Source organism: Misgurnus anguillicaudatus, chromosome 11, assembly GCF_027580225.2.
Source record: "Misgurnus anguillicaudatus chromosome 11, ASM2758022v2, whole genome shotgun sequence".
NCBI classification, from domain to species: Eukaryota; Metazoa; Chordata; class Actinopteri; order Cypriniformes; family Cobitidae; genus Misgurnus; species Misgurnus anguillicaudatus.
In genome coordinates this window covers 33,754,442-33,772,419 of record NC_073347.2, presented here as the reverse complement: position 1 = coordinate 33,772,419, position 17,978 = coordinate 33,754,442, and the positions used below count along the sequence as shown (strand labels likewise).

The 17,978-nt window shown below is 34.5% G+C and overlaps 1 protein-coding gene and 1 long non-coding RNA gene across 2 annotated transcripts in view; both read left to right on the top strand.

Annotated features, from left to right (window-relative positions):
• cdh23 (cadherin-related 23) overlaps positions 1-17,978 on the top strand; it is a 386,093-nt gene that overhangs the window by 48,143 nt on the left and 319,972 nt on the right. The gene's annotated exons all lie outside the window — the stretch shown is intronic.
• LOC141368834 (uncharacterized) lies at positions 7,375-11,159 on the top strand. The gene is made up of 2 exons (XR_012372257.1): positions 7,375-7,872; positions 10,621-11,159. It is a non-coding gene; the product is annotated as an uncharacterized lncRNA (long non-coding RNA).

The window sequence follows — 17,978 nt, the reverse complement described above, 5'->3', positions numbered from 1 at the left end:
GAATGTTGGAAATCAAACTGATCATGAGCCCCATTCACTTTCATAGTATTCTTTTTTCCTACTATGACAGTCAATGGGGCTCATGATCTGCTTGGTTTCAAACATTCCTCAAAATATCTTCCTTTGTGGTCATCAGAACAAAGAAATGTATACAGGTTTGTAACAACAGGAGAGGAAGAAAATTATGACATAATTTTTATTTTGGGGGGAACTATCCCTTTAAGCAGGTGACAGTGTGTTAAGGAAACATTACCTGGTACAAAATGTATTGTGTGTTACAGAAACTACCTAACAGTAGTGACAGGCTTGGGAATATTAAAGCATGTGTCAACTGCGGGTCTTGCTCCAGGGCCATGCCTCCCCACAAGAACAAAGACTTGTGATTAGTCGAAGTCATCCCATAGCAGGACACGGGGTCTTCGTCATACCTTCTCCTCCAAATACTGAATTATGTTTGTTTTCTGACCTTAAGACAGAATTTTCACAATGTAAATATGCACACATAAACAGGTTAAAAAAAACAAGTGTCATAAATGATACTTACATGTTGAAAATTAATAAATGTTTGCTTTGGCTCTTGGTACTGTAGGAAGGCTGAACCATCTTGCTGGCCATTTTGAAGGGTTTTTAATGCAACATCTCCAAGAATGTCTACATTTAAAGAAAAGAATAATGTATTAAATCTCAAAGCAAACACATCTGGCACGCTGAATAAATACTCTACTTTGACAGTAGATGGCGCTGAATTGCAAATTCAACCGTTACCGGGGTAACCGTAAACAGTAATAGACGTGCAGGATTAAACAGCGCTTTATCAGGGGATTATACTGAGGTAAAACGACAATAAAATGCCATCGAGTCATTTCTGAAGACATTTTCATTCAGAAGCACATTTATATTACAGCTCTGTTTCTATAACAGACCGGCTAAAAAAATATTTGGAGCAAAAAACAGCCGGTTGCATCCCTTACAAAAGTTAAAAAACGGTTTTTACTACACTTTAAACCAAAAAACATTGTCTGTTAGAAGCCATGGTTAAAGCAATATGGCAATCAATACGCCATGAAACTAACGTTATACTACTAAAAAAAGACATGATTCATTTTCGTAAGGGATCATGCTGTTGGTGCTGTTTAGTATTGAAATAACTTGCGATGTTTTTCTATGTTTATGATGGCTTAAAAACGCGTGTTGGCATCGGTAACAGTTAATGAATGGAACACGTGTAACGGACAAAAACTAGACAACAGCGTTTTTGTACAAGTATTTGTAGAAAACGTGGCTGATAGTTTACTGTGTGTAGAGCTTAAAGACACTTTGTAGCAAATAAAACATTACACAGAGATATATATTTTAAAACGTACCTCTCGTGTCTGTCCGCATTCAGCAGTGGCACCTGTTGACCATTGAAATTCAAAATGCGTGACGTGAGCCCGATTTTAACCCATCTGTCTGGGTTGTTATAGAAATAACCCAATAAAAGCTACGAATAACCCAACACAACAACCCAATATGTTTAACCCACCTGTTGGGTAAAACAAATAACCCAACAGTTTTTAGAGTGTACATTTGATTGAATTGATCATGCGTCATGTAAAAATACATACATGCCTGCTGCACACGCGTTGAAAGGGTTTATGACAAAATACTCACAAGACACTAACTTAAAGGCGGGGTGCATGATCTCTGAAAGCCAATGTTAACATTTGAAATCACCTAAACAAACACGCCCCTAACCCAATAGAATCTGGACCTTCTTTTGATAGACCCACCCCACACATACACAACCCAGGCAACGATGTCGGTGAGGAGACACGACCCTTACTGCTGACTGGCTACAAGTGTGTTTTGTACTCAGCCCAACTCCCTTTTCCATAGTGTTTTTTTTTTTAATCATGCACCCCGCCTTTAACACTAAACTCTGATTACACGTGAGATTAAGCGAGTACCTGGCAAACGTGAGCGTCTCTTTAATTATAAACCCCTTTGATGCGTCTGCAGCAGGCATGTATTTTGACATGATGCGTGATGCACATAGATTCACATGATGCCGAGAACACATATTTTGACGTGATGAGCCACTGATACCATTGAGTTATGATATGACTCTACCTCTTTTTTTCACTCTCTCTCTCTCTCTCTCTCTCTCTCTCTTTCTCTCTCTTTGGCTTCTGTCACTGTATATGCTGTCAGATAAATTTTTGATTATTGAGATAAATTAGGATGTGAGATGCTGTTCCCAGACCAGCATTGGTTCAGTCAGGGTTCATTTCCACCTGCGGCAGTGTCAGCGTGCCCTGTGTGTGTCCTCGCTGTCCTGCCTGACTCTGATTGGTGGCCAGAGCTGTCAGCCATGTCTGATTGGATGACTCTGATGGCTTATTCATGGAGAGGGCGGATGATTGGACAGTGACAATTTGTCAGAGTTATAGTTTATTAGTAGCGCAGATGTCCTCTCACTGGAGGACTTCCAGAACACACACAGAGACGCTGGCATACTCCAACACAAACACACACACTTACACAAATAAACGCATGTTAACCCACACATGCACATGCACATGTTGATGGTTTAACAGACTTTTCACCGGATGGTGCGTGTATGCATATAATCACATCATGCTGACAGTATCAGTGTTTGTACACATTTACATGTGTAAGCGTTTTTGCATGCTTTATACTTGTTGTCGGATCAATTTAGTGGCAAAATGTTTGCACAGAATGATCTATTGAAATACTAAATTAGATGACATAAAATAATCATCTAAATGTTTTTGTGAAAATCTTTTTGATCAGCTTGCCTTCTGATTGGTTATCATTTCATGCATCAATCTGCAGCGTGCGTACACGTTTGTACCCTGGCTTCCCCCCACACAACAGGATTTCTGATTGTAAATATTCAACATGGGATCAGAGCAGCCCCAACATGTTTCCGAGCAGATTCAATCACTTCAAACACACCACAGAAAAATCTAATAAAATAAAAAAATAAGATCGGTACAACCACCAACGCGATCAGGATTGTTGTAAGAGGGAAAATCTGCCCAAATTCGGCCTGATTATCTTCTAGTGTGCGGCGACTTTAACTCTTTTCTTGCCATTGACGAGTTAACTTGTCAATTAAGAGAAAATGCTTCCCTCCCAAGAACGAGTTTTTTTAAAACAATTTATTTAATATTACAAAATGAAACAGTTAGATCTCTTGTAACATAATAACAATAAATAAAATGACAATAAATGAAAGACAATAACTAACAATGAATGAAAAAATTAAAATAGGGTCGGACGGGTGGGCGGGGCTGAGGGTTTGGCAAGCAAAAGGGCGGGGCGTATGCGTCATGATGAAAATTAAAATATTTGTATTTAAAACACTCAAATAAAACTTAATTTTGAAGAAATTATGACAAAAATGAACACATACTAGATTATTAATGAATTAAATGTTATTACCTCTAACGGGAATAGCTGTGTGATGAAGTGAAACTAAAGGGTTAATAAACACAAACTAAAGCAGATGTTGTAGAACGTCTGGCGAACGATGATAGATAGCGCAAAAATTGTAGAAACTGATTATTTCACACTATTAATTACTTTATCTTAAAGGAGTGTAACTACTGTAGCATGTAAATAATGCACATAAATAAAGTGAGCAAGAGCGGTCGGGACCACGTCTTTCTCATTTCGGCCATGTGGCGCACATCCCTGCTCGCAGTGTGATGCGCGTACGCACTATTTTCCGAGATGCACTTGATGGCCTTTTGTGCAGCATTTTTTTTTTTTTTTTTGATGATCTAGTTAAGGTGGTAGGGTTTCCAAGCTTAGGCGGGCCGCCTTAACTGAAATGTGTTGCGGGAAACCCTGTGATTACTAATAAAATGTGGGTGTGACTACGTTAAGAATCAAGATATTTTGTCTCTTTCAACTTCACCCATTACGTTACGTCCATAACAAGTTTTTACGACAATCCATATTTCAATTATTATCCATCAGGTAGCACTCTTATCCAACTTATAAAACACTGTAGCATCCACTGATCCAAAAACAGTAAAAACAATGTGTATGTTTTGATCATCACTTTGAATCTAATCTCTACCAAAAGTCCTTTAAAATGCAATTATCTCAGCTTTTTGCTTAAAATTGTTGTACCCAAAATACCAATATTTGAGAGGTGATAAAATGATAAAAACGGTTTTATTTGAAAGCAGAGAGTCTTTCTTTTTCATTTGATATATTATATGTTTATATAGATGGCTTCATGGGACGCACATGCGGTGACGCAATAAGCGTCTGGTCAGAACTTTACTTCTGGTTTCTTTTTATTTAATGGTCTGACTAATTGCTGAAACTGAACTCTTACCTCATCGAAAATAACAAATGTTTTGGTTTCCTAGGTCAGTGGTTCCCAAACTTTTTGAGCGTGCAGCCCCCCTTGTGTATGGTGCATTCCTTCGCGGCCCCCCAAAGAAAATTTGTGACAAAAAACTCAACATTTTACTAAAACACATATTAAATTATACAAAAAAGTAGTGCTTTTGGTTAGTAGCCTTATTTTTTATGTTTAATTACACAGAATTCACGATAAATTAATGTATTTTATAAAATGTCATAAAACTGGGGCCCCCCTGGCACCATCTCGCGGCATCCCTGGGGGCCCCGCCCCCCAGTTTGAAAACCCCTGTCCTAGGTAATCTATGTGTTGTTTATTTTGCTTGTTATATAAATAAACTACTTTGAAAGGACTCTGTTGTTATTTATTCTTAGCGGAGTTTACCGGAAGTTGAGTGTTGACCACGAAAGCCGCTTGTTTATGTTGTAACTGCTGAAACCGTCTATATTTAAAGAAGAAATTTTCTGGAAGGCATAAAATTTTTGTTAAAATCATTAAAAATGCTGGCGCGCCCTTGCAACACTAAAAAAAACTCTGCCAGGGAAAGAGCGAGGAGGTATAAGAACATGTAAATAACAGCGTCTCATGACTGAAGTGTTTGATAGTGTAAATATTGCGCCGTTACTGTTACTACATGCATGTTCATATGCACATAAAGTTATAAAGGAAAAATCTCGGTCACCAATGCTGTGGCATGTTTGTGTTTTCTGTTTGTGTCTCACTGTGCTAGTTTATCATCCAGCCAGTTTATGAGTCTCTCCTCCTTTGTGTAAAACGTCCACTGAGACGCCTCTGTCTGCTCGCTCACACATTGGCAAGTGGCTTAATTAGACTAATTTGTCAATGAGCTAACTGTAGCATGAGCATTCATCTGTTTAAATGACAAAATACTTCAGTCTTGTGCGTCCTGGTGAATAAAGGGCATACTGCAGATAATTATAATGTTAGTTTAACAGCAATCTGCTGCTACCACTTTGCAAAGTTTGAAGACTTCATTAGTGGCCCACAGATGACTGTTTAGAGGAACTGGAGCTTGAATGTTTACAGGCATGATCCTGCAAGTTCAGAGCTTGTGGTCATGTTGGCACAAGGTGCTTATTACAAGAGTTTTTAAAAATGTCATGCCTCTGACAAGCCACTTTGCCAAGATACGATGTGAAATTATTAATGGATTCAATGATGCTTTTTTAATTTAATTCCATTTAATTACAATTTTTGTACAATAACATAAATAATAGTATAAATGATAGGCCTAGTGTTTAGATTTAACACAATGAATGTGTATACTACAGGAACTGTAGATAATAAAGTGTTTTATTTGATAATTTATTAAAATAGACAGTCTGGTTCTTGTACTGCCAATCAAGAATCTTAAGGCAGTGGTTCTCAAACTGGGGGCTGCGAGATGGTGCCAGGGGGGCCCCAGTTTTATGACATTTTATAAAATACATTAATTTATTATGAATTCTGTGTAATTAAACCTAAAAAAATAAGGCTACTTACCAACAGCACTACTTTGTATAATTTAATGTTTTGTTTAATAAAAATGTAAAATTTTAGAACTGTTTTTTGACATAAATTTTCTTTGGGGTTCCGCGAAGGAATGCACCGTACACAAAGGGGGCTGCACAACTGAAAAAGTTTGAGAACCACTGTCTTAAGGGTACTTCAAAGGTTTGTTCCAACACCTTTGGTTCTTGATTTGAACAATGATACCCATTTTCTTCCATGGCTGGTTTCGTGTCCTGGTTCTCATTCAGAATCAGCCCTAAAATCTTGCTGATCTCAAACCAGTAAACCAGTTGCACTTACATTTTTAAGTTTAATCAACTTGAATTTACTATTCATTTCAACTTTCTTGACTAATGAGTAGTTGCTTTAAACTATAAAAATAATGTTGAATTAGCTTTAGTTTTAACTTTATTTTTATAATTTATAGCAACTCCTCACTAGTCAATAAAGTTGAAGTTAATTATAATTTCAAATTGATTAAAACTTATAAAAAATAAAGTTCAACAAGGAATTTTTACAGTGTAGGCGGATCTTCCACTATAGACCGTAGTTTATGAGTTTTGCAAAAGTGTCAAAGATCATAAAAATAACTACTTAAACTGTGTTTTAGACACATTATTGCTTATTTTATGTCTGTAAAAATTTACAGTTTAAAGCAGTGGTTTTCAATTTTTTTCTGCGTGCGGCCCCCCTTTTATACGGTGCATTCCTTCGCGGCCCCCCCCAAAGAAAATTTATGACAAAAACAGTTCTAAAATGTAACATTTTAATTAAACAAAACATATTAAATTATACAAAGAAGTGATGTTGGTTAGTAGGCTTATTTTTTGTTTGTTTAATTACACAAAATTTTTGTTAAATTACTGTATTTTATAAAATGTCATAAAACTGGGGCCCCCCTGGCACCGTCTCGCGGCCCCCCTGGGGGCCTCGGACCCCAGTTTGAGAACCACTGGTTTAAAGTACTGTCAGCATATCATGTACCTATAGCCATATGATGCTGTTTTACCATGATAAAACATGGTAAAACGAGTAAAACCTTTTAGAGCGACTCCAAGTAAATAAAATAAATGTTCAGAAACAGCTAAAACTGAACTTTGAATCATAAATTTGTTAAAACATGTTACCAAACAAAATTTTATGATGGTTTATTTGTAAACCACAAGTATTTGTAAATATTATGTTGCTATTACAAAGATGTTTTACAAAAGCAAAGTACAGAACAGAATATATATGACATAAACTGTTTCTTTGTTAATTTTCATAGTAATTATATTGTGTTTTGAATAAAAAGAAGTGATGTAATATAATATAACACGTAACAACATAATATATTGCAAAATAATACAATATAACACAGTAGTACAATAATATAACTTGCACGATTCTGGTCACTGGTGACGTAGTGCATTTAAGCTCTTTTTTTGGGTGGAACGCGAGGTCTGGCCGAGTGTTCGCACCGTTTATATATGAAGAAGATTTTTTAATTCAGAACTATATCTTTGGTGTACATGGTATTCAGATTTAAATGTGTTTTGCAAGTATGTATGTCTCATGTTTGTAAGCTGAAGACTAGCAGTCTTAAAGACTGCAATGTATGCAGGGTTTAAAATATGGTAACTGAGAGCAGAGCTAAAAATGCATAGGCTGACATTTGGAAGGAATGAAGTTACCACACCTGTCAAACATAAAAACATGCTAAAAACAACTACATGGGAGGGGTTTCAACTTTTAGAGAACTGTATATTAGGTTGAATTCTGAAAAAGACTCTTTAGTTGCTTGGCCACCAACTCGGCCTTATTGTTGTATGCAATAAAGTCATCTTTTGGCAATGGAACCCTCTGCTGAAAATTATTTTTTGTAATCACTAAAAAATCCACAACATTTGGCGCCCGAACAGGGACTGGAAAGGAGCATGGAGGTGGATGACCGCTGTGGGCTGGGTTTGGATGAGCAGCATACACAGGACCAGGTGAGCAGTTTTTGCTTATTTACTGGTGTACTGTTGTGTTGCTCATCTGGGTTGGCTCATGGTGAAAAGACTTTCACAATGCTCTTCCAATATAAGAACTAAGATTAATATAAGATAAAAAGGGTTCCATTTCCAAGGATTTTGATGCATGGTGTGATATTTTTATGATGAAGAAGGGATTAAACAGCCTGAGCTCGGGTGTAATCTGTGGTTTTGCTAAGTAAGCCTTGTTTTAGCATTAACCTGGAACAGATTGTTATATTGCTAAGGGGCAATAAAAAGTTAAATTGCTGAGGGGCAATGAAATATATAATCTGTGTTTATTTTTAAACATATAAAAGGCCTTTGACGAAGGGCCTTTGACGAATAAAATAGACTGTAACAGATTATAAAAAATGCTTATTGCAAGAGGGCTATTGATTAGATGTAATAAGCTGATACACTGTAAATGAATAATTTGTATGAAGAAAAAGTAACATGGTTTTGGAAGCAAATCCATGTTTCAATTTGTTAGGTTAAGTATTTAAGCATATGTTGATTTGACATCAATACTGCATTTTATTTACAGTGTATGAAAAAAAAATAAGATAAAATTAAATAATCTGTGTTTACTCTGTAAGAGGGCCTTGACGGATACAGGTAGACTGGAACAGACTATTAAAAATGCTTATGGAAAAAAAGGATAAAATTAAATAATCTGTGTTTATTCTGTAAGAGGGCCTTGACGGATACAGGTAGACTGGAACAGACTATTAAAAATGCTTATGAAGTAAGCGGATACACTGTAAAATAATGATAGCAAAAGGAAAAGTACTTTGGTTTTTCAAGCCATTAATGTGTTACTTTGTTAGGTTAGGGTAACAAAAAATGTATATGTTGATTTAACATAAATGCTGCATATTTTAGAGTGTATGGATAAAAAATAAATAAACAGAGCATGAAACAAAAGTGTTATAAAGTGGATAGGGGTCTGCAAGGGCAGAATTATTTTTTATGAAAACAGCTCTTTATATATGTTTATATAATAGAGGTCTGAACGAATAAAATATTATTCTGTGGATACCACCCTAATGCATGATAAAAAGTTTGACTTGTGAGTAAAAGTGGAAAGGATCCTCAACAGTGAAAAACAAGTGGTGTCATGTTTAAAGTGTGAATGACTGGGTGTATGTTATAAATAGAGTGAGTGCAGGCCTGACTGAGTGCTGTGGATGAAAGAGCTAGCAGTGAAGTGAAATACCGGTTAATATAAGTAAAAGAATAATAATAATAATAATAATAATAATAATAATATATTATTTATATAATAAAGTAATAAAAGATTATAGGTAAAATTATAGGTAAATGGTATATATAGGTTGAAAGGAGGTTTTTACATCTATATTGTATATCTTAATCCAATGAAAAAATATTTGTGTTTAAGACTATTGTAAAGGGAAAAAATAGTATTACCTGACAAATAAAACAAATTGAATTGAAGGGAGAAACATTAATTAAGAAGGAACTGCTTGAAAAACATTTGCAGTGTAGAAAAAGTAATATTGGAGAGAAAATGGTAAGCTTGACGTTTACTTAGCTTGAAAGTTAACTGGAATAAAAGTGTTTTTATTTGTTAATTTTTTAATGTTAAAAAGTTAAAAAATTGCTAAATATGATAGAAAAGATTGAATGGAGAAGTAACAGGTGTAGAGTAAAGTCATAGTTGTTATTCTTGTGGAAATATCTATTGGGCAGAGATCTGATAAAGAATGTGTTGAAGAAATTGTCATGAAGGGAACATTTGATGTTGCAATGTGTAAAGAAATGGATATTGTAAATAAACCTATATTAAATCAAAAGAAAGAAAAGAAGGATGGATTTAAAGAAGAAAAGCATTGGCATTATTCATGAATAAAGGGGAACATATATAGATTAGAAAAATGTTAAAGGAAGTTGATAATGGAACAAAAAGAAAGTGTGTTAAATGTTAATCTATATTTATCATGCATACTGTAGAAGGTTGATTTCCAGTACTCAAGGGCACTGTGGAAATTATAGGTAAAATGTAAATGAAATGATCAGTAGTTATAGAATAGGAAAATTAAACAGGTTTGGGAGTGAATCTTACAAATGAGGAAATATCCTAAATGAAAGAAATTGAATTATTATCAGAAAAAGTATGAGAGTAAAGAGTGTAGAGTAAAAAGACAAAAGGCATTGTTTACACACAGAGGTGAAAAAAGATGAGGTAAAAAGAGATTAATGAAAAATAAGAAATAAAAATAGGAAAAACATTAGAAAGAATTAATGAAGTAAAATTAGAAGAGAGTAGAGAGGGAGAGTAAAGAGGAGTTGTCATCTGATGGAGTAATGTGGATATGGGGAAAAAGATAAATGATGGCTTAGGCTACTGGCCTTACAATTTTTAAGTTTAATAAAGGTATTAAGGACCTTGGGAGGCTGATCACTTACCCTCAAGCATTCATGGGGTTGGGAAAAGGACTAAGTTGTGGCAATGGAGAAATGAAAGAAAGCTTTGACCTGTGGACTAACGTTACATGAGGAGGGACTATTTTTGAACATATCATAGCAGTGTGGCAGCCACTGCTTGGACTCTAAAAGCACAAAGAGAAAACTGGGAGACACAGAGAATCCAGTTTTGTTCAGAGACAATAAAAAAGAGACTGAGGGAAATCCAGAAGGAGACCCTGGAATGACAACACTGTTTTGAAATGCAAAGTGAATAACAGTGATGACTCTTGTGTTCAGCTACTTTCAGCAATTCCTCCAAAAAGCCAGAATCCTGTACCCATCATAAATGACTTTGCAGCATCACCATCCCAGAAAGAAAACAACTTGAACTGGGAGAGACAAAGAAAACATGCTGAGGACAACAAAAAGCCTGGCCACGCTAAGAGAGACTTTCGCTATGTCCATGTACCAGCTCTGTGAGTGAAGGGGGGAGGGTGACAGCAGCCTTTCAAGGTCCAGTTTAAGGTCCAGAAGAGTTGTTAATAATATGATTCTCTGGACAAGTAGTGGTAATTCAATGTATGTCTATACACAATAAACAAAACCATGACCATATCTATTCTCATATCAAAATCACACTCCTGTTTACTGTTTACTTGTTAAACAAAATATGCATAATTTGGGTTAAGCCATTGGAATTTGTGTTTTCCAGAAGGGTATAGGGAATATAGATATAAAGTAAGTAAGACATGATATTAAAGTGATATTAACTGAATCAAAGCAAATGTATAATAAATAGTGATGTACAACAAACAATGAATAAATTGGAAAATGTATTGAAGCACAAATTTCTAATGCAAAGTTATCAAAGTGGGAATTTCATTGTATTATAATATGATCATGAGAAAGATATTCAACTTAAAAAGTGGCAAAATAAATTATATGACAAGAAATTGATATAACATCAGAGGAAGGTAAACAAGAATTAGTAAAGAGTATGGTTGAAAATCAGTTAATAGAATAATGACTTAATGTAACTGACTTATTTCCACAGGTCTCTTGTATACTGGAAAAGATTGTGAAGAAAAGGATTTATGGGATATGATGGGAAAAAAAAACTATATAAAGCCAGTGGATCTCCATAATGTTTAAGAATCACATTAGAATTATATGTTATAGTCAATCATTTGTCAGGAAATAGTTTTCATAAAAACAATAAATGCAGATGATAACAACATGCAAGATTAAGAAGATGTATTAATTGTTAAAAGATGTAGAGAACAAAGTACTAATTGAAGTATCCAATTAATGCTATTGTAAGACTAAACAGTTGATATCCAGATCCACATTGCTAACAAATGTTTTCCCAGATGACAAATACTGTAATTGATATTTGCTTTATATATTTGAGTTTTCAAACAGAAGAAATATTTGTTTGTTTTTTGGGAAACTAAACAATATCCAATTCGGTATGGGAACAAAGAGGCTTCCAAAAGAATGAGGGTATACATAATCAATGTATGAATAAGTGGGGTTTAATTTCTGCATTAAACATTATCAAAGTAAATGGCAATCATAAAATATTAAACTGAATGATAAATTGAATGATAATTTTATCAATGGTAACAACACAGCAGATTTGGAAGCTAAAGAAGCCTCAGAATGCCATACAGAAGTATTGCTCCTAGTGTTAATACAAAAGCCTTAATTAGAAGATAGAAAAGAAGAACAACAAGCAGGATGTTACAGTATGAAGAATTTGTGGCACTGAAAAGGGGACAAAGAAAGACATTCAAGACATCTAATGTACACATTGGGGATAAATCATTCTATAATACAGTAAAATGTTACCTTTCCAGATGGGTGGTTTTAATTTCAAATTAAAAACAGAGATATAAAATAACAAATTAATATTAAAGATTCAAATGAGAAAAAAAATGGGTATTGTTCTTCATATTTGAGTATGGGTCTCCATATTTAATTGCAATACTGGTTAAATTTCTGTGCGACAGGTAAAGTTTGTGCCAAAAATAATGATAAAAAAATAATAATGATAGAAGAAGTAATCCTTAAATTTGAAATACTATTAGGAATCATTTATATAATGGATCAGCATTCATTAAAAACTATAAAGTGAACTGCAACAGTAAAGAATAAAGGAAAAACTAGTGTTTACCATCCTTAATCATAAAAAGTATACCATCCCTTCAAGGTTAAACTCAGCAAAACATGGGAAAGCATGAAACTGAACTGACTGGATGCTTTGTCTCTTGCAATAACGAGTGAAAGACTTCAACTAACACTGCATGGAATGCTTATTGGTCGACCAATGCCAATACCAATGCCAATACCAATGTCTGCGCTATACTATATGTGATAACAAAAATTCATCCCCAAAAAAGGACAGCCTCTGGAACGACTGCAGATGGAGCTTTTGGAACAATTACAAATAAAGATGAGATCTTATGTGATAAAACTAACTGTATGCATAAGCTATTTGTGTGCAGGAAAAAAGAAAAGGAGCCTGATGAGGAGATGGAGATAAAATGCCATATTATGCCATGGGATCTAGTGTATCTGAGGGTCTTCAGGAGAGAGTGACATAAAACAAGGACCAGGGAGAGCAGCCCTAACAGCAGGCCAGGGGGAAGGAGCACATCTGATGTCATCTGAGCCATTGCACAGCATTCCGAATATACCAGTCGGAGAGGAGGACAACAAAAACACGATACTGAAGATGAGAGCTGAGGAGAAAAGGAGAACCAAAAACACGATACAGAAAAGGAGAGCTGAGGAGCAGAGGAGAACTTAAACACAATAATGAAGTTGAGAAGTGAGGAAAAGAAAATAATAAAAGACATGAGACAGAAGACAACAATAGAAAAATGAAAAGCAATTCAAGTCTACAAACAAATAAAGAACTTAGTAATGACCACTCGAGGCAGATCAAGCAACGGCAACAAAGTTAAGAAAATATGTAAATGAGGAGAGACTTTCAGGAGCAACAAGCAATGAGTGCAAAGCAGTGGAGTTCACAAGCAATACACAGGGACAAAGTTGCTGGTAATGTGTAAAGGACACACAAGGAAAACTTCAAGGAATTAGTCATGGAAATTGAAAAATAAAGCTAATAACCAGTTTGACAATTATCAGCAACATATTGTAAATTCACACAGCTGCAGTCAATAATCAAACTTCTCTTCAATTAACTTTTCACCTATCAGCAAGGATCAGTAACACTTCAGCGAGGACCAGTAACACCAGTGAGAAGTTATTCTACAATAATCTCAGGAGGAACAAAATCTAGATTGAATACTAAAGAAACCAAAACAACAAGTAGACAAGGACATCAAAAGAAGAAAAAGGACGTCAACGGAAGGAAAAAAAAAATATATATATATTTTGGACATTTTATGGGAAACAACAAAAAACATAATGAATAGTACAAATGGGTAATTTTCAAAGCTAAGAGAAATTGGTATGAACAATTGCTTATTATGCTCTGAATTACGAAAGGTAATAATAATCAAAAGTCAACATGATATTATAGGGGTGTTCAATTTAACAAATTGACAAATTCTGGTTTAAATATCCATTTTATAGGGCATATTTTGGTAAATAGTCTCAATTTTGGAAAGTTAATAAAAGCATTAAAATAGAAAAAAGGCAGAATAGGAAAAAAAAAATACTAAAGATTATGAATGCTACAGTAAACCTGATGGAACTAAAGATGAGGGATATTTAAAGGGAATATTCTATAACATAGAACTTGAACAAATCAAATATAAAATTCCAAAAGCTATTATAAATCCTTAATAATTTTGACTTTAGGTATGGAAAGGGTGGACAATGCTAGTATACAGTAAAAAGAATGTGGGAATCAGATCATAGCACTGGACATATGAAGATCAAACAGTAATGTTAGCAGAATTCTTTTGGTTTAATTTTGATTTGATGGGAAATGATAACTTATGGTGGTTTTGCAATTAGAGAAGAAATATATATGTACAAGACTAAGGTTAATTTAAGAAATCATCATTATTATATTGAAGTATATTGAACAAAATACAGAGAAAACAAATGATAAAACTAAAATAGTTTATCCCTAAATTGGTTTGGTATTACCATATGTTACAATTTAAGCAAGAGATGAGATAAAATCATGGTTAGAATAAATATTGATTTAATCTAGAATTACTAAATTATATCTACTATAATCAACAAAGGTTTATTAAATTTAACTAATGATGTTTTAACAATTTTAGAAAAACAATGAGATACTACAAAGGGGTATAGTTTTATTGTATGGAGATTAATGTTATGCTAACAATACAACATCAAAATAGGTATTCATTGAAGCTATTAATAAGCTTAAGAGTTTAGGATAGAAACTGCAACAAATACAGGAAGAAAGAATCTTAATGTGGAATTGGTGTGATTTAAAATTAGGAAAATGGGTGATTGGTTTGTCAAATTATCAAAGATATATTTTGGTATGTCAAATGATTCATAGGTTAAATGATGCAAATGATTAAAGGTATAGGTTAAAGGATGAATATTATCAAAGGTATAAGGTAAATGATGCAAATTATCAGAGGGTAAGGATTTTAATTGGATGGATTGTTATTTGACTGTGTACTTACTATTTTGAAACAAATGTTAATGTTGAAATATCAAGATGAAAAGTTACTTCATATAAGAAATTACAAAGTGCATCAAAAATGGGTTTTGCAAAAGTTGGAAAATGGTAATACTACATCAGAAAAAGATAATAAGTATTGAAAAGGTATTGACTCATTTCCACTCTTATGATGAATATGAATATTTTTATGAGTTCTAATTTTACAGCAACAATAACATAATCACACAAGTATATTTCATGATCATGAAAGCATGTTAAATTAGGGAGCAGGTTCTTTTACTTCTCCAAGGAGAGGATGTTTGTTCCACACTACACCAAAGTGCGGCAGCATGATTTAGTCATTGGTAAGGGAAAGATGGCTTAGTTAAGCCATTAATTAGCTTAACTTAATTGAACTGGATTATGAAGTTGCACTTTGGGTGAGACTTGTGAAAGTCTCAAAGGGTGGAATGAAGAAGATTTTTTAATTCAGAACTATATCTTTGGTGTACATGGTATTCAGATTTAAATGTGTTTTGCAAGTATGTATGTCTCATGTTTGTAAGCTGAAGACTAGCAGTCTTAAAGACTGCAATGTATGCAGGGTTTAAAATATGGTAACTGAGAGCAGAGCTAAAAATGCATAGGCTGACATTTGGAAGGAATGAAGTTACCACACCTGTCAAACATAAAAACATGCTAAAAACAACTACATGGGAGGGGTTTCAACTTTTAGAGAACTGTATATTAGGTTGCATTCTGAAAAAGACTCTTTAGTTGCTTGGCCACCAACTCGGCCTTATTGTTGTATGCAATAAAGTCATCTTTTGGCAATGGAACCCTCTGCTGAAAATTATTTTTTGTAATCACTAAAAAATCCACAACATATATTATTCAGATTAGTCTATAAACTAAACTGAACTGAAAAATATTTAAATAATAATCATTATTATTTAAATATAATGTATTGGTCATGCATAACTGTGTCCTGTGTTCAGGATTTTCAGACAAGTGTTAAGAGTTTGATACTTCATTATTCTCACTTGGCAGATTTCTAGCTGCTGAGTGATCTCTGATAGGTGTTATTAGGTTTCGTCTTTGTTAAGATGAGTCACTGTGATGTTGTGATAGGTCACTTTGTGTGACTATTGAATATCCCTTGCGTGATTGTGTTTTTGTGGCTTTTGTAAATGTTATTACCTACGTATATACATTATAGCAACACCCTTTAATAGCAAGTTCTTTATCTTGACTTCACATTTCACATTTTAAAATAAATAGGATAAAACTTTTTTATGTTATAGATGAGAGTTTTTTGCACACCCACATGTTGGCAGTTAGAGTTTCACTAAAGCCCTACAATTATAAAAACATTAACAAAAAACATTAAAGAAAGAAAACACAAAGGCAAAGCAGATGTGGCATACTTTCAGATGTCTGCTGAATAAATAAACGCTCCAAATTCAAAAGCGTTAAATGCAGTCTTTAGAATTTGAATTGAACAATTTTATTTGTGAAATCGAATGTTTGTCTTGAACAGATGGCCTGTAATGTATCTTTTAACACACCAGCACGTGCTTAAACTGCAAGCACTTCACTGAGTGCTCGTGATCCCATATGGAGACATTTCTCAAATTAACCAGAACACGTTTCACGTTTTACACATGACATCATATTAACAGAATTAACACAGTTTACAAGTAACACTAACCAAACACAAATGTGTGTTGCTGTTTAGGAGGTGTAAATCATAGACATTAAATACGTAGACACCTCGTAGACTGAGCTGCCTATTGGAGCTGACGTATCGCGCGGCCGCCATCTTGGATGGGTCTCCAGTGCGCTCCCTTGCATTCATTTCTAATGAGGAGTCATCATAACTCCCCTAATTTTTACCGGATTTTCACATGGTTTGAGTTGTTATAAGCGGCAAACATGTAGTTATGATACAGGACGCTGTCACAAATTGAAAAATACTGCTTTCATGCTAAAATATTTTGTATTATGCTCTTTAAGTATGGCATATTCACAGAGGCAGACACTACTTAAGTGTTTTACTTTCTACATACAAGTAAATTTTCAAGTATCTGTATTTTATCAATGTTTATTTTGGAAAACTTATATTACAAAGCATATTATCATAATTTTTACTCCACTACATTTCATAATTTCAAGTTTTTGGTCTATATTTAATATTTAAGTACATTAAACATCTGCTTTTTTACTTAAGTAAAAAGTACTTTAGTACACAATTTTTATGTAATTTTTACGTAATTAGGTATTTTATGTAATTAGGTATTAAATTAATTTTACTGTAATATGAATGAATTGAGAATGAATTGGATGTGAGAATTTTCATTCCTAAATGGCGGCCGCGCTACTGAAGCGCCATCTAGTTGCTGTTGCCAAAAACGAATCAGAGTTTCCCCCTTTTGTTCTTCTATCTATACTCTTTGCTACAGAGCTTTGACGAGTCTGTCACAACAAAACCCTCCCGTTTTATAGCAACTTCCCATTGCCTCCTCATGCCTGCATCACTGGGAAACCTTCAAATGTGAAGAAAAAACAGCGAGAGATCATGAGAGAGAGTACAAGTTCCTCCTGAACATTGACATAATATTATAAATAATAACGTAAAATAACCAAAATGATTGTTCAATCTTACTTGTGAAATGTTATTGCAACCGTAAGCTGTAAATCTGGCCCTTATACTGCGTTTACACCAACCGCATTTGAGGCGTCAAAATCGCGTGAACCGCGCCTAGTTTGCAGATTGAACAGTTTGAATGCATTTGCGCGTCTAGAGCGAAGTAGACGCGTGGAAAATTCAAGCATTTGACATGCGTGAGAGGCAAAATCCGCTTCCTGTGGGAGGGGCAAGTGCTATGCGGTTGTCTGTTTGCAAGATGGCTGATGTTGATGCGCCATTCGCGCGAACGAGGTGCAATTGCGTCTACGCCTCATCCGCGCCGCTAAACCTCCAGACTCACATCAACGCGTCTTCACATTGACTTAACATTGAAATCACGTGCGC